The 26,850-nt window shown below is 38.8% G+C and overlaps 1 long non-coding RNA gene across 2 annotated transcripts in view; it reads right to left on the reverse strand.

Annotated features, from left to right (window-relative positions):
- LOC142761249 (uncharacterized) overlaps positions 1–25,854 on the reverse strand; it is a 105,823-nt gene extending 79,969 nt beyond the window's left edge. For both annotated transcript variants that reach the window (XR_012883581.1, XR_012883582.1), the window contains exons 1-3: positions 25,754–25,854; positions 20,089–20,238; positions 17,355–17,461 (exon numbers count right to left, since the gene is read on the reverse strand). This is a non-coding gene — a long non-coding RNA (uncharacterized LOC142761249). The remainder of the gene's footprint in view (positions 1–17,354; positions 17,462–20,088; positions 20,239–25,753) is intronic.
- Positions 25,855–26,850: the final 996 nt, after the last annotated feature.

Here is a 26,850-nt window from a genome sequence, read left to right on the forward strand (position 1 = left end):
TCTGACTAATGACACAATTTCTACATTCAAAACAACACACACCATTCCCCATCCAAGCCCCACAGAAATGACACCCTTTATAACATCATGTTTAGCCGATATAATATTTGTTAGTCCATATTTTGTCCTATCAAACATAGTATTTATTCCCATATTTCCTATATTGCAAAATATCCGCACTTACAATGATCTCCCAACGCTACATATCTCTTCCTCTATTAATAACCTTTCATAAGGAAGCCCTTTAAAAAAACATAATAACAGTCAGTGGTCAGAAAAAATAGGAGTATACTCAATTCCGTTGTTTTCACCTATAGGGGCCACCATTTTCCATAGAACTCTGATTGTGCACAAGTACTTGGTTGCCCCCAGGACTTAAAGATTTGATCTACTTTTTTCTGACTAATGACACAATTTCTACATTCCTAACATAACCTACTATTCCCAATTCATCCCCCCAGAAATTACACCCTCCACATCATTACTCATAACCTATAGAATATTTTTCTCATCCTAATTTGTCCTATTAAACATAACACCCCCTGTACAAATAAAAACTTTAAAAACAGTCAGTGGTTAGAAAAAATAGGAAGATACACATGTCTGTCGTTTTCACCTATATCAGCCACCATTTTCCATAGAGCTCTGATTGCCCACAGGTACTTGGTTGCCCCAAAGACATAAAGATATGATCTACTTTCTTCTGGCTTCTACATTCAAAACATAGCCCACAATTCCCATCCCCCCAGAAATTACACCATCCAGATCATTACTCACAATCTATAGAATATTTGTCACATCCTAATTTGTCCTATTAAACATAACACCCCTGTACAAATGTAAACATTAAAAACAGTCAGTGGACAGAAGAAAACGGAAGTGTTAGAGTGATCTCCATCAACCTTAAGTTCCTTTTGTTGATAACAGAATTTGTCCAGGATTCAATAAAATTCACAAAAATGACAGATCGGCAGAGATTTCACATACAATGGTTTGATGTACAGAAATCTAAAATGGCTGTGAACGGAGCCTTTATTTATAGGTTCACGCTTTCACTTAACACACATTAACCAATGCCATGTATACAAATGCATGCATTCAAAAATACTTCTATATAAGGTAATGACTTTCTTCCTAGAATCCTTTCAAACACATCAACTATTTATTAGTTTGGATTGCTAGATGACGTCATCTTAATTCCATGTATTCAAATGATGGGGAAAGGGAATGGAAATCTTAAAACATATCTTATACATATCTCATACATATCTAATTGAATATAATGCCGTTTTTTTGATAATTTATACAATTTATCCAAATTACTCTAATAGCATCCAACGATTCTAGCCCTATGGGACCCGATATCCTCTGAAGGTGAAAACTTGGATCCTCCTATCCCTTCCTAAACTAGTATAGTGGCCATTAGATTGGGGAATCTACCTATCATGAGTTACAGCCGAAACTGTGGTATATCACGGATTATACGGGTAGCCATATAAACAGTGGGATCATCAAACTTGCCTTGGGATCCTTTCCCACAGATCATCTATAAATCATTTACCTAAGAGTGGGGTGTTCCTGCCAAAAAAAAACAGATCCCTAATTATCTTATTCCTTCCTGACAACCACAATGGACGCATATGTCAACTTGAGAGGGGTTCCATTCATCACAGTAGACGCATATCCATCGAGGCATGGGAACTGCTACTGGTTGCCCCCAGGACTTAAAGATTTGATCTACTTTTTTCTGACTAATGACACAATTTCTAAATTCCTAACATAACCCACTATTCCCAATCCATCCCCCCAGAAATTACACCCTCCACATCATTACACATAACCTATAGAATATTTGTCTCATCCTAATTTGTCCTATGAAACATAACACCCCCTGTACAAATAAAAACATTAGAGACAGTCAGTGGTCAGAAAGAGTAGGAAGATACACACATCTGTTGCTTTCACCTATAGGAGCCACCATTTCCCATAGAGCTCTGATTGCCCACAGGTACATGGTTTCCCCAAGACTTAAAGATTTGATGTACTTTTTTCTGACTAATGACACAATTTCTACATTCAAAACAACACACACCATTCCCCATCCAAGCCCCACAGAAATGACACCCTTTATAACATCATGTTTAGCCGATATAATATTTGTTAGTCCATATTTTGTCCTATCAAACATAGTATTTATTCCCATATTTCCTATATTGCAAAATATCCGCACTTACAATGATCTCCCAACGCTACATATCTCTTCCTCTATTAATAACCTTTCATAAGGAAGCCCTTTAAAAAAACATAATAACAGTCAGTGGTCAGAAAAAATAGGAGTATACTCAATTCCGTTGTTTTCACCTATAGGGGCCACCATTTTCCATAGAACTCTGATTGTGCACAAGTACTTGGTTGCCCCCAGGACTTAAAGATTTGATCTACTTTTTTCTGACTAATGACACAATTTCTACATTCCTAACATAACCCACTATTCCCAATCCATCCCCCCAGAAATTACACCCTCCACATCATTACTCATAACCTATAGAATATTTTTCTCATCCTAATTTGTCCTATTAAACATAACACCCCCTGTACAAATAAAAACTTTAAAAACAGTCAGTGGTTAGAAAAAATAGGAAGATACACATGTCTGTCGTTTTCACCTATATCAGCCACCATTTCCCATAGAGCTCTGATTGCCCACAGGTACTTGGTTGCCCCAAAGACATAAAGATATGATCTACTTTCTTCTGGCTTCTACATTCAAAACATAGCCCACAATTCCCATCCCCCCAGAAATTACACCATCCAGATCATTACTCACAATCTATAGAATATTTGTCACATCCTAATTTGTCCTATTAAACATAACACCTCTGTACAAATGTAAACATTAAAAACAGTCAGTGGACAGAAGAAAACGGAAGTGTTAGAGTGATCTCCATCAACCTTAAGTTCCTTTTGTTGATAACAGAATTTGTCCAGGATTCAATCAAATTCACAAAAATGACAGATCGGCAGAGATTTCACATACAATGGTTTGATGTACAGAAATCTAAAATGGCTGTGAACGGAGCCTTTATTTATAGGTTCACGTTTTCACTTAACACACATTAACCAATGCCATGTATACAAATGCATGCATTCAAAAATACTTCTATATAAGGTAATGACTTTCTTCCTAGAATCCTTTCAAACACATCAACTATTTATTAGTTTGGATTGCTAGATGACGTCATCTTAATTCCATGTATTCAAATGATGGGGAAAGGGAATGGAAATCTTAAAACATATCTTATACATATCTCATACATATCTAATTGAATATAATGCCGTTTTTTTGATAATTTATACAATTTATCCAAATTACTCTAATAGCATCCAACGATTCTAGCCCTATGGGACCCGATATCCTCTGAAGGTGAAAACTTGGATCCTCCTATCCCTTCCTAAACTAGTATAGTGGCCATTAGATTGGGGAATCTACCTATCATGAGTTACAGCCGAAACTGTGGTATATCACGGATTATACGGGTAGCCATATAAACAGTGGGATCATCAAACTTGCCTTGAGATCCTTTCCCACAGATCATCTATAAATCATTTACCTAAGAGTGGGGTGTTCCTGCCAAAAAAAAACAGATCCCTAATTATCTTATTCCTTCCTGACAACCACAATGGACGCATATGTCAACTTGAGAGGGGTTCCATTCATCACAGTAGACGCATATCCATCGAGGCATGGGAACTGCTACTGGTTGCCCCCAGGACTTAAAGATTTGATCTACTTTTTTCGGACTAATGACACAATTTCTAAATTCATAAGATAACCCACTATTCCCAATCCATCCCCCCAGAAATTACACCCTCCACATCATTACACATAACCTACAGAATATTTGTCTCATCCTAATTTGTCCTATGAAACATAACACCCCCTGTAGAAATAAAAACATTAGAGACAGTCAGTGGTCAGAAAGAGTAGGAAGATACACACATCTGTTGCTTTCACCTATAGGAGCCACCATTTCCCATAGAGCTCTGATTGCCCACAGGTACTTGGTTTCCCCACGACTTAAAGATTTGATGTACTTTTTTCTGACTAATGACACAATTTCTACATTCCTAACATAACCCACTATTCCCAATCCATCCCCCCAGAAATTACACCCTCCACATCATTACTCATAATCTATAGAATATTTGTCACATCCTAATTTGTCCTATTAAACATAACACCCCTGTACAAATGTAAACATTAAAAACAGTCAGTGGACAGAAGAAAACGGAAGTGTTAGAGTGATCTCCATCAACCTTAAGTTCCTTTTGTTGATAACAGAATTTGTCCAGGATTCAATCAAATTCACAAAAATGACAGATCGGCAGAGATTTCACATACAATGGTTTGATGTACAGAAATCTAAAATGGCTGTGAACGGAGCCTTTATTTATAGGTTCACGCTTTCACTTAACACACATTAACCAATGCCATGTATACAAATGCATGCATTCAAAAATACTTCTATATAAGGTAATGACTTTCTTCCTAGAATCCTTTCAAACACATCAACTATTTATTAGTTTGGATTGCTAGATGACGTCATCTTAATTCCATGTATTCAAATGATGGGGAAAGGGAATGGAAATCTTAAAACATATCTTATACATATCTCATACATATCTAATTGAATATAATGTCGTTTTTTTGATAATTTATACAATTTATCCAAATTACTCTAATAGCATCCAACGATTCTATCCCTATGGGACCCGATATCCTCTGAAGGTGAAAACTTGGATCCTCCTATCCCTTCCTAAACTAGTATAGTGGCCATTACATTGGGGAATCTACCTATCATGAGTTACAGCCGAAACTGTGGTATATCACGGATTATACGGGTAGCCATATAAACAGTGGGATCATCAAACTTGCCTTGAGATCCTTTCCCACAGATCATCTATAAATCATTTACCTAAGAGTGGGGTGTTCCTGCCAAAAAAAAACAGATCCCTAATTATCTTATTCCTTCCTGACAACCACAATGGACGCATATGTCAACTTGAGAGGGGTTCCATTCATCACAGTAGACGCATATCCATCGAGGCATGGGAACTGCTACTGGTTGCCCCCAGGACTTAAAGATTTGATCTACTTTTTTCTGACTAATGACACAATTTCTAAATTCCTAAAATAACCCACTATTCCCAATCCATCCCCCCAGAAATTACACCCTCCACATCATTACACATAACCTATAGAATATTTGTCTCATCCTAATTTGTCCTATGAAACATAACACCCCCTGTACAAAAAAAAACATTAGAGACAGTCAGTGGTCAGAAAGAGTAGGAAGATACACACATCTGTTGCTTTCACCTATAGGAGCCACCATTTCCCATAGAGCTCTGATTGCCCACAGGTACTTGGTTTCCCCAAGACTTAAAGATTTGATGTACTTTTTTCTGACTAATGACACAATTTCTACATTCAAAACAACACACACCATTCCCCATCCAAGCCCCACAGAAATGACACCCTTTATAACATCATGTTTAGCCGATATAATATTTGTTAGTCCATATTTTGTCCTATCAAACATAGTATTTATTCCCATATTTCCTATATTGCAAAATATCCGCACTTACAATGATCTCCCAACGCTACATATCTCTTCCTCTATTAATAACCTTTCATAAGGAAGCCCTTTAAAAAAACATAATAACAGTCAGTGGTCAGAAAAAATAGGAGTATACTCAATTCCGTTGTTTTCACCTATAGGGGCCACCATTTTCCATAGAACTCTGATTGTGCACAAGTACTTGGTTGCCCCCAGGACTTAAAGATTTGATCTACTTTTTTCTGACTAATGACACAATTTCTACATTCCTAACATAACCCACTATTCCCAATCCATCCCCCCAGAAATTACATCCTCCACATCATTACTCATAACCTATAGAATATTTTTCTCATCCTAATTTGTCCTATTAAACATAACACCCCCTGTACAAATAAAAACTTTAAAAACAGTCAGTGGTTAGAAAAAATAGGAAGATACACATGTCTGTCGTTTTCACCTATATCGGCCACCATTTCCCATAGAGCTCTGATTGCCCACAGGTACTTGGTTGCCCCAAAGACATAAAGATATGATCTACTTTCTTCTGGCTTCTACATTCAAAACATAGCCCACAATTCCCATCCCCCCAGAAATTACACCATCCAGATCATTACTCATAATCTATAGAATATTTGTCACATCCTAATTTGTCCTATTAAACATAACACCCCTGTACAAATGTAAACATTAAAAACAGTCAGTGGACAGAAGAAAACGGAAGTGTTAGAGTGATCTCCATCAACCTTAAGTTCCTTTTGTTGATAACAGAATTTGTCCAGGATTCAATAAAATTCACAAAAATGACAGATCGGCAGAGATTTCACATAAAATGGTTTGATGTACAGAAATCTAAAATGGCTGTGAACGGAGCCTTTATTTATAGGTTCACGCTTTCACTTAACACACATTAACCAATGCCATGTATACAAATGCATGCATTCAAAAATACTTCTATATAAGGTAATGACTTTCTTCCTAGAATCCTTTCAAACACATCAACTATTTATTAGTTTGGATTGCTAGATGACGTCATCTTAATTCCATGTATTCAAATGATGGGGAAAGGGAATGGAAATCTTAAAACATATCTTATACATATCTCATACATATCTAATTGAATATAATGCCGTTTTTTTGATAATTTATACAATTTATCCAAATTACTCTAATAGCATCCAACGATTCTAGCCCTATGGGACCCGATATCCTCTGAAGGTGAAAACTTGGATCCTCCTATCCCTTCCTAAACTAGTATAGTGGCCATTAGATTGGGGAATCTACCTATCATGAGTTACAGCCGAAACTGTGGTATATCACGGATTATACGGGTAGCCATATAAACAGTGGGATCATCAAACTTGCCTTGAGATCCTTTCCCACAGATCATCTATAAATCATTTACCTAAGAGTGGGGTGTTCCTGCCAAAAAAAAACAGATCCCTAATTATCTTATTCCTTCCTGACAACCACAATGGACGCATATGTCAACTTGAGAGGGGTTCCATTCATCACAGTAGACGCATATCCATCGAGGCATGGGAACTGCTACTGGTTGCCCCCAGGACTTAAAGATTTGATCTACTTTTTTCGGACTAATGACACAATTTCTAAATTCATAAGATAACCCACTATTCCCAATCCATCCCCCCAGAAATTACACCCTCCACATCATTACACATAACCTACAGAATATTTGTCTCATCCTAATTTGTCCTATGAAACATAACACCCCCTGTACAAATAAAAACATTAGAGACAGTCAGTGGTCAGAAAGAGTAGGAAGATACACACATCTGTTGCTTTCACCTATAGGAGCCACCATTTCCCATAGAGCTCTGATTGCCCACAGTTACTTGGTTTCCCCAAGACTTAAAGATTTGATGTACTTTTTTCTGACTAATGACACAATTTCTACATTCCTAACATAACCCACTATTCCCAATCCATCCCCCCAGAAATTACACCCTCCACATCATTACTCATAACCTATAGAATATTTTTCTCATCCTAATTTGTCCTATTAAACATAACACCCCCTGTACAAATAAAAACTTTAAAAACAGTCAGTGGTTAGAAAAAATAGGAAGATACACATGTCTGTCGTTTTCACCTATATCAGCCACCATTTCCCATAGAGCTCTGATTGCCCACAGGTACTTGGTTGCCCCAAAGACATAAAGATATGATCTACTTTCTTCTGGCTTCTACATTCAAAACATAGCCCACAATTCCCATCCCCCCAGAAATTACACCATCCAGATCATTACTCATAATCTATAGAATATTTGTCACATCCTAATTTGTCCTATTAAACATAACACCCCTGTACAAATGTAAACATTAAAAACAGTCAGTGGACAGAAGAAAACGGAAGTGTTAGAGTGATCTCCATCAACCTTAAGTTCCTTTTGTTGATAACAGAATTTGTCCAGGATTCAATCAAATTCACAAAAATGACAGATCGGCAGAGATTTCACATACAATGGTTTGATGTACAGAAATCTAAAATGGCTGTGAACGGAGCCTTTATTTATAGGTTCACGCTTTCACTTAACACACATTAACCAATGCCATGTATACAAATGCATGCATTCAAAAATACTTCTATATAAGGTAATGACTTTCTTCCTAGAATCCTTTCAAACACATCAACTATTTATTAGTTTGGATTGCTAGATGACGTCATCTTAATTCCATGTATTCAAATGATGGGGAAAGGGAATGGAAATCTTAAAACATATCTTATACATATCTCATACATATCTAATTGAATATAATGCCGTTTTTTTGATAATTTATACAATTTATCCAAATTACTCTAATAGCATCCAACGATTCTAGCCCTATGGGACCCGATATCCTCTGAAGGTGAAAACTTGGATCCTCCTATCCCTTCCTAAACTAGTATAGTGGCCATTAGATTGGGGAATCTACCTATCATGAGTTACAGCCGAAACTGTGGTAAATCACGGATTATACGTGTAGCCATATAAACAGTGGGATCATCAAACTTGCCTTGAGATCCTATCCCACAGATCATCTATAAATCATTTACCTAAGAGTGGGGTGTTCCTGCCAAAAAAAAACAGATCCCTAATTATCTTATTCCTTCCTGACAACCACAATGGACGCATATGTCAACTTGAGAGGGGTTCCATTCATCACAGTAGACGCATATCCATCGAGGCATGGGAACTGCTACTGGTTGCCCCCAGGACTTAAAGATTTGATCTACTTTTTTCTGACTAATGACACAATTTCTAAATTCCTAAAATAACCCACTATTCCCAATCCATCCCCCCAGAAATTACACCCTCCACATCATTACACATAACCTATAGAATATTTGTCTCATCCTAATTTGTCCTATGAAACATAACACCCCCTGTACAAAAAAAAACATTAGAGACAGTCAGTGGTCAGAAAGAGTAGGAAGATACACACATCTGTTGCTTTCACCTATAGGAGCCACCATTTCCCATAGAGCTCTGATTGCCCACAGGTACTTGGTTTCCCCAAGACTTAAAGATTTGATGTACTTTTTTCTGACTAATGACACAATTTCTACATTCAAAACAACACACACCATTCCCCATCTAAGCCCCACAGAAATGACACCCTTTACAACATCATGTTTAGCCGATATAATATTTGTTAGTCCATATTTTGTCCTATCAAACATAGTATTTATTCCCATATTTCCTATATTGCAAAATATCCGCACTTACAATGATCTCCCAACGCTACATATCTCTTCCTCTATTAATAACCTTTCATAAGGAAGCCCTTTAAAAAAACATAATAACAGTCAGTGGTCAGAAAAAATAGGAGTATACTCAATTCCGTTGTTTTCACCTATAGGGGCCACCATTTTCCATAGAACTCTGATTGTGCACAAGTACTTGGTTGCCCCCAGGACTTAAAGATTTGATCTACTTTTTTCTGACTAATGACACAATTTCTACATTCCTAACATAACCCACTATTCCCAATCCATCCCCCCAGAAATTACACCCTCCACATCATTACTCATAACCTATAGAATATTTGTCTCATCCTAATTTGTCCTATTAAACATAACACCCCCTGTACAAATAAAAACTTTAAAAACAGTCAGTGGTTAGAAAAAATAGGAAGATACACATGTCTGTCGTTTTCACCTATATCAGCCACCATTTCCCATAGAGCTCTGATTGCCCACAGGTACTTGGTTGCCCCAAAGACATAAAGATATGATCTACTTTCTTCTGGCTTCTACATTCAAAACATAGCCCACAATTCCCATCCCCCCAGAAATGACACCATCCAGATCATTACTCATAATCTATAGAATATTTGTCACATCCTAATTTGTCCTATTAAACATAACACCCCTGTACAAATATAAACATTAAAAACAGTCAGTGGACAGAAGAAAACGGAAGTGTTAGAGTGATCTCCATCAACCTTAAGTTCCTTTTGTTGATAACAGAATTTGTCCAGGATTCAATCAAATTCACAAAAATGACAGATCGGCAGAGATTTCACATACAATGGTTTGATGTACAGAAATCTAAAATGGCTGTGAACGGAGCCTTTATTTATAGGTTCACGCTTTCACTTAACACACATTAACCAATGCCATGTATACAAATGCATGCATTCAAAAATACTTCTATATAAGGTAATGACTTTCTTCCTAGAATCCTTTCAAACACATCAACTATTTATTAGTTTGGATTGCTAGATGACGTCATCTTAATTCCATGTATTCAAATGATGGGGAAAGGGAATGGAAATCTTAAAACATATCTTATACATATCTCATACATATCTAATTGAATATAATGCCGTTTTTTTGATAATTTATACAATTTATACAAATTACTCTAATAGCATCCAACGATTCTATCCCTATGGGACCCGATATCCTCTGAAGGTGAAAACTTGGATCCTCCTATCCCTTCCTAAACTAGTATAGTGGCCATTAGATTGGGGAATCTACCTATCATGAGTTACAGCCAAAACTGTGGTATATCACGGATTATACGGGTAGCCATATAAACAGTGGGATCATCAAACTTGCCTTGAGATCCTTTCCCACAGATCATCTATAAATCATTTACCTAAGAGTGGGGTGTTCCTGCCAAAAAAAAACAGATCCCTAATTATCTTATTCCTTCCTGACAACCACAATGGACGCATATGTCAACTTGAGAGGGGTTCCATTCATCACAGTAGACGCATATCCATCGAGGCATGGGAACTGCTACTGGGAGCAAGGATGTAGAAGTTATTTCATGTCCCAATGTTACTCCTTTTTCTACACATGGAACTTTAATCTGTGTTGGGTTTTTCTAACAATTACAAGACTTTGTCATCAGTCTAAAAATTAGATTGACAGTCAGATAAATCAGTATTCTTATAATAAATACCTGCAAAGCTACATGTAATATTCCGTAAAACCAAGCACCTATTCCCTTAAACCAGTTAGCTGTTAGCCAACTAAGCCAATCTGGCAATTTCAAATTCCAGTCACCCTGAGAGTTAACTTTCCTGAACTCTTCCTTAACCCTCTTCGCCTTGATATCACACTTGACTTGCAACAGTCCAGAGGGTTCTATATAATGGCAGCAGGCAGGGCCTACTATCTGACACGTACCGCCTTGGGATGTTATCCGATAGTCCAGGACCAAAGCATGCTGATTAGTTACTAAAATAAGCTGACTGGTAAGTGTGCTAGTTATATTTAAAGCATCATAAACATATTCTGCAATATGTCAGCAAGCTTTTCAATATTATGTGCCTACTAGTGTAAGTGATAGGCCTAACTTTTCTTGCCAGGAAACATGTACTAGGGATTTAGCCTTACTTGGGTTGTCTTCCCTCTTAAACAACATATGATTTGGTATGTTACTCTAAGGAAAATCAGTATTTTCGCATACCCATGTGGGTAGCTGGAGTCTAGCTAATGTACAGGTTCCTTCTACTCCTATGGGTATCCATTGATAGGCATTATGACCACAGAATATATAGATATCATTTGGAAGCATAAAGGCGCCACTCATATGATGTTTCATCATATCTGCTAGTTCCCCAAACCTTGGGGAATTATTGAAAAGGCACCATGGTTCACTAGTCTTGTTACCCATGGGGCAATGATATATTTCCTGTCTGTATATAGAAGGATCACTTTGATTATAATTATCCCCAAGATTAGGAATTGCTCCCCTTTGGGTACAGGTGGTATTTTCTCCTTTCGTGAAATTTGACGCCTATCTCCAACTGGATCATGCAAATACCGGCCCAAACAGTCTTTTGATTATGGCATGTTACAGCCCAGATAATCTAAAGCCTTCTGTCCACCTCATCTGCCATTATGTTACCTGTGACCTCAGGTGACTGTTTCCTTGTATATGCCTGGACTTTTATAATGGCTGTCTTTTTAGGTAGCTGTTAGGCTCTGAATAGGGCTGCTAAAGCTTCACTATTTTTCACAGGTTTATTTGATAAGCCAAAAAAAATCTCTGCTCCTCCAAATTGGGCCATAATCATGTGTAACGCCCTCCCCAACATCATTTTAACCTATCTGTTAATTTATATTTTGTCCTATCAATCATTATATGTATTCATATATTTCCTATATTGCAAAATATCCCCATTTACAATGATCCCCCAATGAAACATATCTCTTCCTCTAATATGGAAAAATAGGAAGATACACACGTCCATTGTTTTCACCTATAGGAGCCACCTTTTTCCATAGAGCTCTGATTGCCCACAGATACTTGGTTGCCCCCAGGACTTAAAGGAACAGTTTCATCACAAATTATTTTTTTATATGTTAAAGATGTTAGTGCTTTATTAAAAACGTTTATATTTATTTGTGTGTTTGTGTTTTACTTTTTCTTATTTTTACACTTTTTCTTCCCTATGGGGGCTGCCATTTTTTGTTCCATTTCTGTATGTGTCAATTAACGACACATACAGACATGGAATACGGCAGCCACAGTCCCATAGGGACTGCGAACGGCTCCCGTCCCATTCACTTGTGTGTACGGCGTCTGTGTGGGAACTGCGCATGCGCCGCTCCCACACAGTCCAATTTGAAATTGGCGCCGTCCGGCGCCATTTTCCTGTGGACCGGAAGTCGCAGCCGGACAGTAATATTACTACTTCCGGTCGCGGCTTCCGGACTTGTGCACTTGGACCAGCGGCAGCAGACGGAGCGGACGGGCCGGAGGGAGCCGCGGTGGCAGGAGCAGGTAAGAGATTTCAATGTATGTTCCGTGTTTGTGTGTGTTTACTACTGTATGTAAACCTACTACACTGTGTGTTAGCTCAAAAAATGGCGACACACAGTGTAGGAGGTTACACCGTTCAAACCCCTCATTTATCCCGGCACTAGCCAGGATAAAGGAGGGGGGGATGCTGAGAGCTCACTAGAGCGAGGGCTTTTCACCCAATGTTGCAATGCTGCAATTTTGGGAATAGCTCCATCTAGTGACCAGAAATGGGAAATACTATAAATTAGAATTAATTTATAATATTTCCCATCTCGTGAAAAAAATAAAAAAAATTTGAACAATGTTTAATCACCCACACACTAAATGTTTAATTAAAAAAAAAAAACATGTTTTTCTGGCAACACATTGCCTTTAAAGATTTGATCTACTTTTTTCTAAATAATGAAACAATTTCTACATTCAAACTATCACACACAATTCCCCATCCATCCCCCAGAAATGAGGCCCTCACCAACTTCAATCAATTTAACCTATAGAATATATGTTAATCCATATTTTTTCCTATCAAACAAAATATTTATTCCGTATTTCCTATATTACAAAATATTCCCATTCACAATGATCTCCCCATGAAACATATCTCTTCCTCTATTAATAACCTTTCATAAAAAATGAAAACTATAATAAAAAGTAATAACAGTCAGTGGTCATAAAAAAATAGGAAGATACTCACGTCCGTCGTTTTCACCTATAGGAGCCACCATTTCCCATAGAGCTCTGATTGCCCACAGGTACTTGGTTGTCCACAGGACTTAAAGATTTGATCTACTTTTTTCTGACCAGTGACAAAATTTCTGCATTCAAAACATCACACACAATTCCCCATCCACCCCCCCCCACCCAGAAATGACACCCTCCCCAACATCATGTTTAAGCTATAGAATATCTGTTAATCCATATTTTGTCCTATCAAACATAATATTTATTCCCATATTTCCTATATTGCAATATATCCACACTTACAATTAACTCCCCATGCTACATATCTCTTCCTCTATTAACCCCTTAACGACCAGGCCTATTTTGGCCTTAATGACCAAGCACCCTTTTTTATTTTCACATTCCAAGAGTTATAACTCTTTTATTTTTCCGTCAACATAGGCGTATGAGGGCTTGTTTTTTGTTGGAGGAGTTGTGTTTTTTAATGGCATATTTTTTTGGTGCATATATTATATTGATTAACTTTTATTAACTTTTTTGGGGGAACGGAATTGAAAGGAACGCTATTCCTGCATTGCTTTTCGCATTTGAAATGTATGCCGTTCACCATGCGGCATAAATACCATGTTACCTTTATTTTATGGGTTGGTACGATTACGACGATACCACATATGTTAGGTTTTTTATGTTTTATTACGTTTGCACAATAAAAAACCTACTAAATAAAAATAATACATTTTTGCATAACCGTATTCCAAGAGCCATAACTGTATTATTTTTCCATTGATATCGCAATATGAGGGCTTGGTTTTTGTGGGACAAGGTGTAGTTTTCAGTGTTACTATTTTGGGGTGCGTGGGACTTATTGATTAACTTTTATTATATTTTTTTAGTGGGGGAATGCCGAAAAAAAGCGATTTTGATGATGTTTTTAGCTGTTTTTTTTGTACGGCGTTTACTATACAGTTGAATTAATGTGTTAACGCTATTCTTTTTGCTGTTACGATCGCAGCAATACCATCCATATATGTGTACTCTTCATGTTTGATTTTACACTTTTATTAAATAAAACCACCTTTTATGGAAAAAATAGTTTTATTTTATTTTTACTGTTCACATTTTTTTTTAATATTGTTAAAAACTTTATTTGACTGTTTTTAATTATTTTTTTAAGTCCCACTGATCACAGATGTAATACTTTCGTATACTTAACATACCAAAGCATTATTGCCTGTCAGTGTAAAATTGACAGGCAATCTATTAGGCCATGCCTTTGTTAGACACCCGGCTGCCATGGAAACCTGTTGGCGGCCGGAGATCGCATTTGCGGGCCGCCGATGGGTGACAGAGGGAGCTCCCTCCCTCTGTCTATAGTTTTAAATGCTGCGGTCACTATTGACTGTGGCTTTTAATGGGTTAAACGGCTGAGATTTAAGGTTTCTTCAATCTCGGCAGTTGCAGCGGGAGCCTAGCTGTCAGTCATAGCCGGGCTCCCGCGGCTATAGTGCGGGCACTGCTTCTGTGCCCGCACGATCTCCATCACGTACATGCGGGAAGGGGTTAATAACCTTTCATGAATAAATCCTCTAAAAAAAACAAATAACAGTCAGTGGTCAAAAAAAATAGGAAGATACACTTGTCCGTTGTTTTCACCTATAGGAGCCAACATTTCCCATAGAGCTCTGATTGCCCACAGGTACTTGGTTGCCCCCAGGACTTAAAGGTTTTGACTTTTTTCTGACCAATGACACACAGTTACCACATTCAACACAAAACCCACAATTCCCAATCCATCCCCCAGAAATGAGGCCCTCTTCATTATTACTCATAACCTATAGAATATTTGTCACAACCTAATTTTTCCTATTAACCCCTTAATGACCAGCCTATTTTAGACCTTAATGACCAAGCCATTTTTTACGTTTTTCCATCGTCGCATTCCAAGAGCTATAACCTTTTTATTTTTGCGTCGACATAGCCGTATAAGGTCTTGTTTTTTACGGGACAAGTTGTACTTTTTAACAGCACCATTTTGGGGGACATATTATTTATTGATTAACTTTTATTGACTTTTTTTTGGGGGGGAATAGAAAAAAACTGAAAATTCGCCACTCTTTTTCGCGTCTTAAATCAACGGCGTTTACCGTGTGATATAAATAACACAATAACTTTATTCAGCGGGTTGTTACGATTGCAACGATACCAAATTTGTATAGTTTTTGTATGTTTTACTACTTTTACATAGTAAAAACGTTTTTTTTTCCAAATGACTTGCTTTTGTGTCTCCATATTTGAAGAGCCGTAACGTTTTTATTTTTTCGCCGATGCGGTCGTATGAGGGCTTTTTTTTTGCGGCAAGACTTGTAGTTTTTATTGGTACCATTTTGGAGTAGATGCGACTTTTTGATCTCATTTTATCAAATTTTTTTTGTCAGGATTCACAGAAAACAGCAATTTTTCCATAGTTTTTTATTACATTTTTTACGGCGTTCACCGTGCGGGTTAAATAATGTAATAGATTTATAGTCGGGGTCGTTACGGACGCGGCGATACCAAATATGTGTAACTTTTTTACTTTATTTTGTATTTTTAATAGTAAAGCATTATGTATGGGGAAAAGCTGGGTTTTTCATTTTTTTCACATTTTTTTTTTAAATTAACTTTATTAAACTTTTTTTTCACTTTTTTACTAGTCCCACTAGGGGACTATAATATGCAATTCTCCGATCGCTATTGTAATACACTGCAAAACTTTTGTATTGCAGTGTATTACTGCCTGTCCGTTTAAAACGGGCAAGCATCTGCTAGGTCATGCCAGAGGCATGATCTAGCAGGCATTCGCTCCAGGCAGACCTGGGGGCCTTTATTAGGCCCCCGGCTGCCATTAGAGACACAGACACTCGGCGATCTTATCGCCGGGTGTTGGTGGGGAGAGAGGGAGCTCCCTCCCTCTCTCCAAAACCACTCAGATGCGGTGCACGCTATTGCGCAACGCATCTGAAGGGTTAAACAGGTGAGATCGATACTAATATCGATCTCACCCGGCAGAACAGGGACGCTCCCAGCCCTCACCTGCCTCTAGATTTGACGCTCCCTGCTCTGTTTACTTTATCCTGATGCAGTGCCGTAAAAAGGCATATGCATCAGAATAAAGCCCGTTAGTGGCCGCCGTTAAAAGGCGTATTGGCGGTCACTAACGGGTTAAACATAAGATTGCTATACAAATAAAAACATTATTAAAAGTCAGTGGTCAGAGAAAATAGGAAGATACACACGTGGTTTGTAAACATTATTAAAAGTCAGTGGTCAGAAAAAATAGGAAGATACACACGTCCGTGGTTTTCACCTATAGGAGCCAACATTTCCCATAGAGCTCTGATTGCCCACAGGTACTTGGTTGCCATAGGACTTGACGTACTTTTTTCTGACTAATGACGCAATTTTCACATACAAAACATTATACACATTCCCTCATTTATCCCCCCAGAAATGACACTTTCTCTACAACATTACTTTTAACCTATAGAATTTGTTCTATTACACATAATATTTGCTCCCACATTTCCTGTCATTCTCCTCTTGTTGAACATCCATCCCTGTTATAAATTCCCTCCCTTTCCTCCATGAGGCTTTTTCTAGTACAGCTGAAATATTATCCATTTTTTTTGTTACTCGATAAATATTCTACAATTATTCTCCTAGGACATATTGTGTGTAATCTAGATATTAATTGGTTTTCTTGTCAATCGTTCCCACGTCTAGATTACAGAGGTCGGATACTTACGTCTTCATCCTCTTCTATAGCCATTTCTTCTCCCATAGAGCTCCATGTGACAACTGATACTTTGTAGCTTTGAAGTGTTGTATATTTTCTAGCAAATGTAAGACGTCCTATAAGACAAAAGAGAAATATGAGAAAAAGTCTCTATTAAAATATACATTTAGTTTTTCAGAGAATAATAATAATCCCGCCACTCCTGACCCACAACTTCGATTTACTTTCCTCTTTTGGGAAGGGCTCTCTTCTCTTGTTTTAGGTCATGACCAGACGTGGCGTATTTTTTCCGCCACTGTCCGCATCAATGCCGCACATAATCTGCGTTGCAGATTCTGTTGCGGCTCTGCCTAAAATGGGCATTAACCCCTTAATGACCAGCCTATTTTGGACCTTAATGACCAAGCTATTTTTTACGTTTTTCAATCGTCGCATTCCAAGAGCTATAATCTTCTTATTTTTGCGTCGACACAGCTGTATAAGGTCTTGTTTTTTGCGGGACAAGTTGTATTTTTTAATAGCACCATTTTTAGGTACATATTATTTATTGATCAACTTTTATTAACTTTTTTTTGGGGGGAATAGAAAAAAATCTGAAATTTCGCCGCTCTTTTTCGCGTCTTAAATCTACGCCGTTTACCGTGTGGTATAAATAACACAATAACTTTATTCAGCGGGTTGTTACTATTGCAACGATACCAAATTTGTATAGTTTTTGTATGTCTTACTACTTTTACACAGTAAAAACCCTTTTTTTTCAAAATTATTTGTTTTTGCGTCTCCATATTTGAAGAGCCGTAACGGTTTTATTTTTTCGCCAATGCAGTTGTATGAGGGCTTTTTTTTTGCGGGACGACTTGTAGTTTTTATTGGTACCATTTTGGAGTAGATGCGACTTTTTGATCACTTTTTATTAATTTTTTTTAAAGTCAGTATTCACAGAAAACAGCAATTTTTCCATAGTTTTTTATTATTTTTTTTTACGGCGTTCACCGTGCGGGTTAAATAATGTAATAGATTTATAGTCGGGGTCATTACGGACGCGGCGATACCAAATATGTGTAACTTTTTAACTTTATTTTGTTTTTTTAATAGTAAAGCATTTTGTAAGGGGAAAAGCTGGGTTTTTAATTTTTTTTTCAAATTTTTTTTTAAATTAACTTTATTAAACTTTTTTTTCACTTTTTTACTAGTCCCATTAGGGGACTATAATATGCGATTCTGCAATAGGACAGGCATCTGCTAGGTCATACCTGCGGCATGATCTAGCAGGCATTCACCCCAGGCAGCCTGGGGGCCTTTATTAGACCCCCGGCTGCCATGGGAGACACAGATACTCGGCGATCGTATCGCCGGGTGTCGGTGGGGGAGAGAGGGAGCTCTCTCCTTCTCTCCAAAACCACTCAGATGCGGTGCTCGCTATTGAGCACCGCATCTGAGGGGTTAAACGTTTGAGATCGATACTAATATCGATCTCACACGGCAGAGCAAGGACGCTCCCAGCCCTCAGCTGCCTCTAGCAGCTGAGAGCAGGGAGATCTGACAGCTCCCTGCTCGACGTAAAAAGTCTATGGCATCGGAATAAGGCCCGTTAGTGACCGACGTAGAAACACGATGGGCCGGTCACTAACGGGTTAAATTGATGCGGACAAGCCGTTGCGTATTGAGGTGAAAGTATTTCCCTTCTCACTATCAGTGCAGGATAGAGAGTTGGGACAGCACTTTCCCTAGTAAAAGTAAAAGAAATTCTTACTTACCTGGCCGTTGCCTTGGTGACGCGTCCCTCTCTTGACATCCAGCCCGACCTCCCTGGATGACGCAGCAGTCCATGTGACCGCTGCAGCCTGTGATTGGCTGCAGCCGTCACTTGGACTGAAACGTCATCCCGGGAGGCCGGACTGGAGGAAGAAGCAGGGAGTTCTCGGTAAGTATGAACGTCTATTTTTTTTACAGGTTGATGTATATTGTGATCGGAAGTCACTGTCCAGGGTGCTGAAACAGTTACTGCCGATCGTTTAACTCTTTCAGCACCCTGGACAGTGACTATTTACTGACGTCGCCCAGCAACGCTCCCGTAATTACGGGTGCACAGACGTAGTCACCCGAATTTATGGGAGCCCCATTGACTTCCTCAGTCTGGCTGTAGACCTAGAAATACATAGGTCCAGCCACGAATGAAGAACTATCATGTTCGTAAAACCAATACGCTACGCAGCAGACATAACATCTGCGGACTTCATTGCGGAATTCTGACTCTCCATTGAAGTCAAAGGAGAAATTCCGCAATGAGTCCGCAACAAGTCCGCTACACGTCCGCAACAGCCAGTGTATGCTGCGGACACCAAATTCCGCACTGCAGCCTATGCTCCGCAGCGTGTAAATGAACCTAACTAAAAAGCTGTGGAAAGCAATAAAGAAACGTGTATACTGCGGATTTCCACAGCGGACTGTCCGCTGCGGAATTCCAGAGCAATTCCACCACGTCTGGTCATGCCCTTATACTTCTAATGTTTTGCATTGGGGTCTGTTTTTGTACCTCTCTATCCTACAATGTACAGCACTGCATAATATGTTGGTGCTGTATAATTTATGGATAATAATCATTCTATGATCCGCTGTACATTTATATTCTTATTCCGAAAGTTCATATTGAATTTTTAGTAATTGTTTTCTCAAATAAAATAAATAAATAAATAAACTCTCTCGCTGTCAGATCTTTCATTTTCCATATTGTGATCCTTACCCTGTTATCAGCGCACTGTCTGCATTTAGGTCTAGTAGCCGCATGTTCACTTCCTCTGACTCTTGCAAAATGGCTACTGCTACCATGGCAACCAGTGCAACACTGGCCCCATTATTCTAAACAATACCTAAACTGTTCCTCTGGAAAAGACTGGAAGAAATGTCAGTTGGAAATGATATATCATGGGATGTAACTGCTAATATATAACATGTGAGCGGGGCTTATGTTTAGATACAATTGGCCCCATTTATCGAAATTGTCTATGGCCCAGTTCACACAGAGTTTTTTTGGGCGCTGATTTTGACACGGAAACAGCGCCAAAAACGTCCAAAACCGCCTCTCATTGATTTCAATGGGAGGCATTTTCTTTCCGAGGTGGCTTTTAGCCTCACACGGGAAAATAAAGCGGCATGTCCTTTCTTGTCGCACTTCCACCTTTGACCGTCTATTGAAATTAATAGGTGGCGGAAAAAGCGTTTTTCACTGTGTTTTTTTCCCACGACGCTCAATGGCTACGGGAAAATTACATTTTGAGGCAGATTTTTTTCTGCCTGCAAAATCATGTGTGTGATCCAGGCCTAAAAGAAAAGCTGTTCTTGTTGCCCATAGCAACCAATCATAGTGCAGCTTTCATTGAACTCTGATTGGTTGCTATGGTCAACAAGTCCAGTTTTTCTTTTAGACAATTTAAAAAAATCTCCCTTAATAAGTGTCAATGTTGACCGCAGCAACCAAACAGATCACTACCTTAACCCCTTCCCGACATGCGCCGTACATGTACGGCGCTGTCGGGAGGTGCTTCCCGCAAAGCGCCGTACATGTACGGCGCAGTGATTGTGCGGGCTCAGAAGCAGAGCCGGCACCATCACCGCGGGGTGACAGCTGTATTATACAGCTGGCACCCTCCTGTAACTGCCAGGACCGGAGCTATTCTCCGATCCTACAGATTAACCCCTCAGATGCTGCGCTCAATAGAGCGCAGCATCTGATAGGTTTTCACCCGATCGGCAACCCAGTGATGCAATCGCTGGGTTGCTGTGGCAATCGGACGCCAGAAAATGGCGTCCGAGTCTGCCTTGTACGGGAGCCGATGAGGACCCGCCTTCGGCGAGTCCTCATAGGCTTGCTGTCAGTGAATAACTGACAGCGCTAATACACTGCACTACGTACGTAGTGCAGTGTATTAGAGTAGCGATCGGGGCATCAGGCCCTCATGTCCCCTAGTGGGACATGTCAGAAAAGTAAAAAAAAGTTAATAAAAATGTGGTAAAACAATAAAAACACACACATTTCAAATAAAAATAAAGCTAAACTGACTTTTTTCCCATAGTAAGTCTTTTATTATGGGAAAAACCGTAAAAATTAAAAAACTATACATAATTGGTATCGCCGCGTCCGTAACGACCCAAACTACAAAACTATTATGTAATTTATCCCGCACGGTGAACGCCGTAAAAAAAAAACATGAAAAACAACGCCAGAATCTTTGTTTTTAGGTCACATCTCCTTCCAAAAAATGCTATAAAAAGTGATCAAAAAGTCACATTTACTCCAAAATAGTACTAATAAAAACTACAATCCGTGCCGCAAAAAATAATCCCTGACACCGTTTAGTGCACGCAAAAATAAAAAAGTTATGGGTCTTAGAATATGGCGAGACAGAAAACAAATGATTTTATAAAAAAAGTGATTTTATTGTGCAAAAGCCGCAATACATAAAAAAACTATATAAATTTGGTATCGCCGTAATCGTATCGACCCGCAGAATAAAACTAACATGTAATTTAGGGCGCACTATGAATGCCGATAAAAAAAACAATAAAAAACGATTCCAGAATTGCTTGTTTTTGGTCATTTCCTTTACCAAAGAATGAAATAAAAAGTGATCAAAAAGTGGTATGTGTTCTAAAATGGTACCAATAAAATCTACAGCCCGTCTCGCAAAAAACAAGCCCGCACACCGCTCAATCAACTGAAAAATAAAAAAGTTATGGCACTAGTAATGCGGTGATGAAACATCTCAATGCGCAGGCCGGAGGGGAACATTCCTTCAGTTTCAGGGCCCTAGTATTTAGGAACTAGGAAAGGGAAGGGACATCGCACATCCGCTGGAAGCGAGGGCGCCCGTATTATACCAGTGCAAAACTTTCCCAGTAATATTTCCCAAACTACGAAGGAGAAAAAGTCCCCAAAAGCTGCAGAGCGTTACAGAAGGCGGATAAGAAAGAAAACTGTTTATCAGTGTGACGCCGGACTGCGCATAACGGATCGCGTCACAGCGTAACACACATCTATGGATAATTGTATTATTTACCCCATTATTATACCCTCTTATTATGCCCTGATGTACTCCGCACAGATTACATATACCCCTGATGTACTCCGCACAGATTACATATGCCACCACATTATAAACTGAATACCAGCAAAACTCAAACAAAACTACCAAGCAAAATCCATGCTCAAAATGGCGGTCTATTCCTTCTTAGCCCTACAGCGTGCCCAAACAGCAATTTATGGCCACAAGTAAGGCATTACCATACCCGGGAGAACCCGCTTAACAATTTATGGGGTAAGATTCTCTAGGGGCACAACATATTGTGCGGTGAATAGGCAGATCAGTGGAAAAATTGCAATTTTCACTTTGCACCATCCACTGCGTATTCATTTCTGAAAAACACCTGTGGAGTCTAAATTCTCACTACACCCCTTGATAAATGCATTTAGGGGTGTAGTTTCTAAAACGGGGTCACTTTTGTTTGGTACATCAGTGGTTTTGCAAATGCAACATGGCGTCCGCAAACCATTCCAGAAAAATCTACGCTCCAAAAGATAAATACCGCTCCTTTTCTTCTGAATGCTCCCATATACGTAAACAGCTGATTATAACCACATATGGGGTGTTACCGTACTCGGGAGAAATTACTTTACAAATGTTGGGGTGCTTTTTCTTCTCTATTCCTTGTAAAAATGAAAAATGTTGATCTAAAACTACATCTTGTTGGAAAAAAAAATGATTTTTCATTTTCATAGCTTAATTCTAATTAATTCAGCAAAAAACCTTTGGGATCAAAATTTTCACTATACCCCTAGATGATTCCTTAGTGGGTGCAGTTTCCCAAATGGAGTCAATTTTGGGGTGTTTCCACTGTACTAGTACTACAGGGGCTCAGCAAATGTGACATGGCGCCCAGACACTATCCAAAATCCAAATGGTGCTAGTTCCATTCTGAGCCCTGCCGTGTGTCCAAACAGCCGTTTATGACCACATTCGGGGTATTGTTTTACTCGGGAGAAGTTGCTTTACAAATGTTGTGGTGCTTTTTCTCCTTCAGTCCTTGTGGAAATGAAAAAAAAAATACCTAAACCTACATTTTATTTGAAAAAATGTAGATTTTCATTTTTACGGCCTACTTCCAATAAGTTCTGTAAAACACCTGTGGGGTCAAACTGCTCATTGTACCCCTAGATAATTTCCTCATGCGGTGTAGTTTCCAAAATGGGGTCACTTGTTGGGGGTTTCCACTGTTTTGTCCCCTCAGGAGCTTTGCAAATGTGACATGGCCTCCGCAAACCATTCCTGTTAAATTTGAGCTCCAAGAGCCAAATGGCGCTCTTTCCCTTCTAAGCCCTGCCGTGTATCCAAACAGCCGTTTATTACCACATGTGGGGTATTGTTTTACTCGGGAGAAATTTCTTTACAAATTTTATGGTGCTTTTTCTCCTTTAGTCCTTGTGGAAATGAAAAAAAATTAGCTAAACCTACATTTTATTTGAAAAAATGTAGATTTTCATTTTCATGGCCTAGTTCCAAAAATTTTTGCAAAAAAACTGGCCGGTCAAAATGCTTGCTACACCCCTAGATAAATTCCTCGAGGGGTATAGTTTCCAAAATGGGGTCACTTGTTGGGGGTTTCCACTGTTTTGTCCCCTAGGGGGCTTTGCAAATGCGACATGGCCTCCGCAAACCATTCCTGCTAAATTTCAGCTCCAAGAGCCAAATGGCGCTCTTTCCATTCTAAGCCCTGCTGTGTGTCCAAATAACCGTTTATTACCACATGTGGGGTATTGTTTTACTCGGGAGAAATTGCTCTACAAATGTTGTGGTGCTTTTTCTCCTTTAGTCCTTGTGGAAATGAAAAAAAATTAGCTAAACCTACATTTTATTTGAAAAAATGTAGATTTTCATTTTCATGGCCTAGTTCCAAAAATTTTTGCAAAAAAACTGGCCGGTCAAAATGCTTGCTACACCCCTAGATAAATTCCTCGAGGGGTGTAGTTTCCCAAATGGGGTCACTTTTGGGGGGTTTCCACTGTTTTAGTTCCACAAGACCTGTTCAAAGCTGACATGGTGCCTAAAATATATTCTAATAAAAAGGAGACCCAAAATCCACCAGGTGCTCCTTTGCTTCTGAGGCCGGTGCTTCAGTCCAGTAGCACACTAGAGCCACATGTGGGATATTTCCTAAAACTGCAGAACCTGGGCAATAAATATTGAGTTGCATTTCTTGGATAAAACATTCTGTGGTACAAAAAAAAATGGATTCAAAATGAATTTCTGGAAAAAAATAATGAACTTTGTAAATTTCACCTCTACGTTGCCTTAATTCCTGCGCAATGTCTAAAGGGTTAAGAAACTTTCTAAATGCTGTTTTGAATACTTTGAGGGGTGCAGTTTTTAAAATGGGGTGATTTATTGGGGGTTTCTAATATCTAAGGACCTCAAAGCCACTTCACAACTGAACTGGCCCCTGTAAAAATAGCATTTTGAAATTTTCTTGAAAATGTGAGAAATTGCTGCTAAAGTTCTAAGCCTTGTAGCGTCCTAGAAAAATAAAATTATGTTTAAAAAACGATGCCAATCTAAAGTAGACATATGGGGGATGTTAGTTAGCAACATTTTTGTGTGGTATAACTGCCTGTCTTACAAGCAGATACATTTAAATTGAGAAAAATGCAAATTTTTGCAATTTTTCGCAAAATTTTGGTGTTTTTCACAATTAAATACTGAATGTATCGGGCAAATTTTGGCAGTAACATAAAGTCCAATGTGTCACGAGAAAACAATCTCAGAATCACTTGGATAGGTAAAAGCATTCCGGAGTTATTACCATATAAAGTGAAACATGTCAGATTTGAAAAATGAGGCTCTGTCAGGAAGGTCAAAAGCGGCCAAAGAGGGAAGGGGTTAAATGTTAAACTAGCGCTAGGAAAACTGTATTCTGATTGGTAGGACTTACACTTTATAGCTATACAAGTTGTATGTAGGGGGCCATTAGATTTTACTATTTCCAAGCTCTTTCTAGGGTGAGGGGCGGCAATAATTTTCCATGTTGTGAACTTGACCTTGTTATTAGCGCTCTGTCTACATTCATGTCTAGTAGCTGCATGCTCACTCCCTCTAACTGACTCTAGCAAAATGGCTGCTGCTACCATGGCAATCAGTGTAACAGTGGCTGCGCTGTTCTAAAAAATACCTAAACTGTCCCTCTGACTGTCCCATTGGATCCAGACCATTTGGGAGCAAGGCTGGCATTAAATTTATATGTACCCTTGTACCCCTATGAAGGGGCAGAGCTAGGGGGGCTTGTAGGTTATGTGCTCCAGATGCTAGGTGCCTTACAACTATGCCCTCGGGCAACAGAGTCACATTGATCCTCCTTACCTTCACATTGTCAGCGCTTTGCTCTCCATGTATCTGCTAGTACAAACAGTTTTCATCCTTGTGGCAGACAGTGGCAGTCATCTTCATGTGATGTATGTCGGACAATCTGTGGAACTGACAGTAGAACTGCTGATTAAAAAGGGGCGTGGCTTAAACATTGAGGCAATAAATGTCATAGTCAACCACAGCAACCAATCAGATCACTGCTTGGAATTTTAACCCCTAACCACCGCAGCCAGTTTTTACCTTTCTGACACAGCCACATTTTTAAAATCTGACATGTGTCCCTTTATGTGGTAATAACATTGTAATGCTTTTACTTATCCAAGCGATTCTGGGGTTGTGTTTTCATGACAGTTTGTACTTTATGTTAGGGCTAAATTTTGGTTGATGCATTCTAATTTTATTTAAAAAAACACCAAAATCTATTGAAAATGTGGAAGAAAATTTGCATTTCTCTGCTTGTAACACAGATAATGATACCACCAAAATACTTAATAATTATCATTTCTCATTTGTCTACTTTATGTTGGCATCATTTTCTAAATATCCTTTTATTTTTTTAGAACGTTAGAATTCTATAAGTTTAGCAGCAATTTTCACATTTTCAAGACAATTTCCAAAACCATTTTTTTTTTTAAAGACTAATGCCCCATGCACACGGCCGGCTGCTGATGGCCACGGACAGACACCAGTGCTCCCATATAATGTATGGGAGCACAGTCTGTAAAAAGAAAAAAATAGGACATGTCTTATCTTTTGCAGAGTCTTTCTACGGCACGGACACCTTCCCGTAAATATATGGGAAGGTTTCTATCGGCCATAGAAATGAATGGGTCCTAAATTACGGACGAAGTCTACGGTCGTGTGCATGGGGCCTAAATCAGGTCTGAAGTGTCCTTGAGCAGTGTAAATATTAGAAACCCCAACAAATTACTTAATTTCAAAAACTGCAATAGCCCCAAGAATTATATTTTGATATTTTGCCCCCCCCCCAATATATACCGTAAAGTCCCTGCGTCTTATAGTCCGCAGTCAAGGGACCCGGCATCGCCGGGCGCCATGACCGCTTCCTTGCTTAACCCCTTCTTCACCCA

The sequence above is a fragment of the Rhinoderma darwinii genome, chromosome 4 (assembly GCF_050947455.1).
Source record: "Rhinoderma darwinii isolate aRhiDar2 chromosome 4, aRhiDar2.hap1, whole genome shotgun sequence".
NCBI classification, from domain to species: domain Eukaryota; kingdom Metazoa; phylum Chordata; class Amphibia; order Anura; family Rhinodermatidae; genus Rhinoderma; species Rhinoderma darwinii.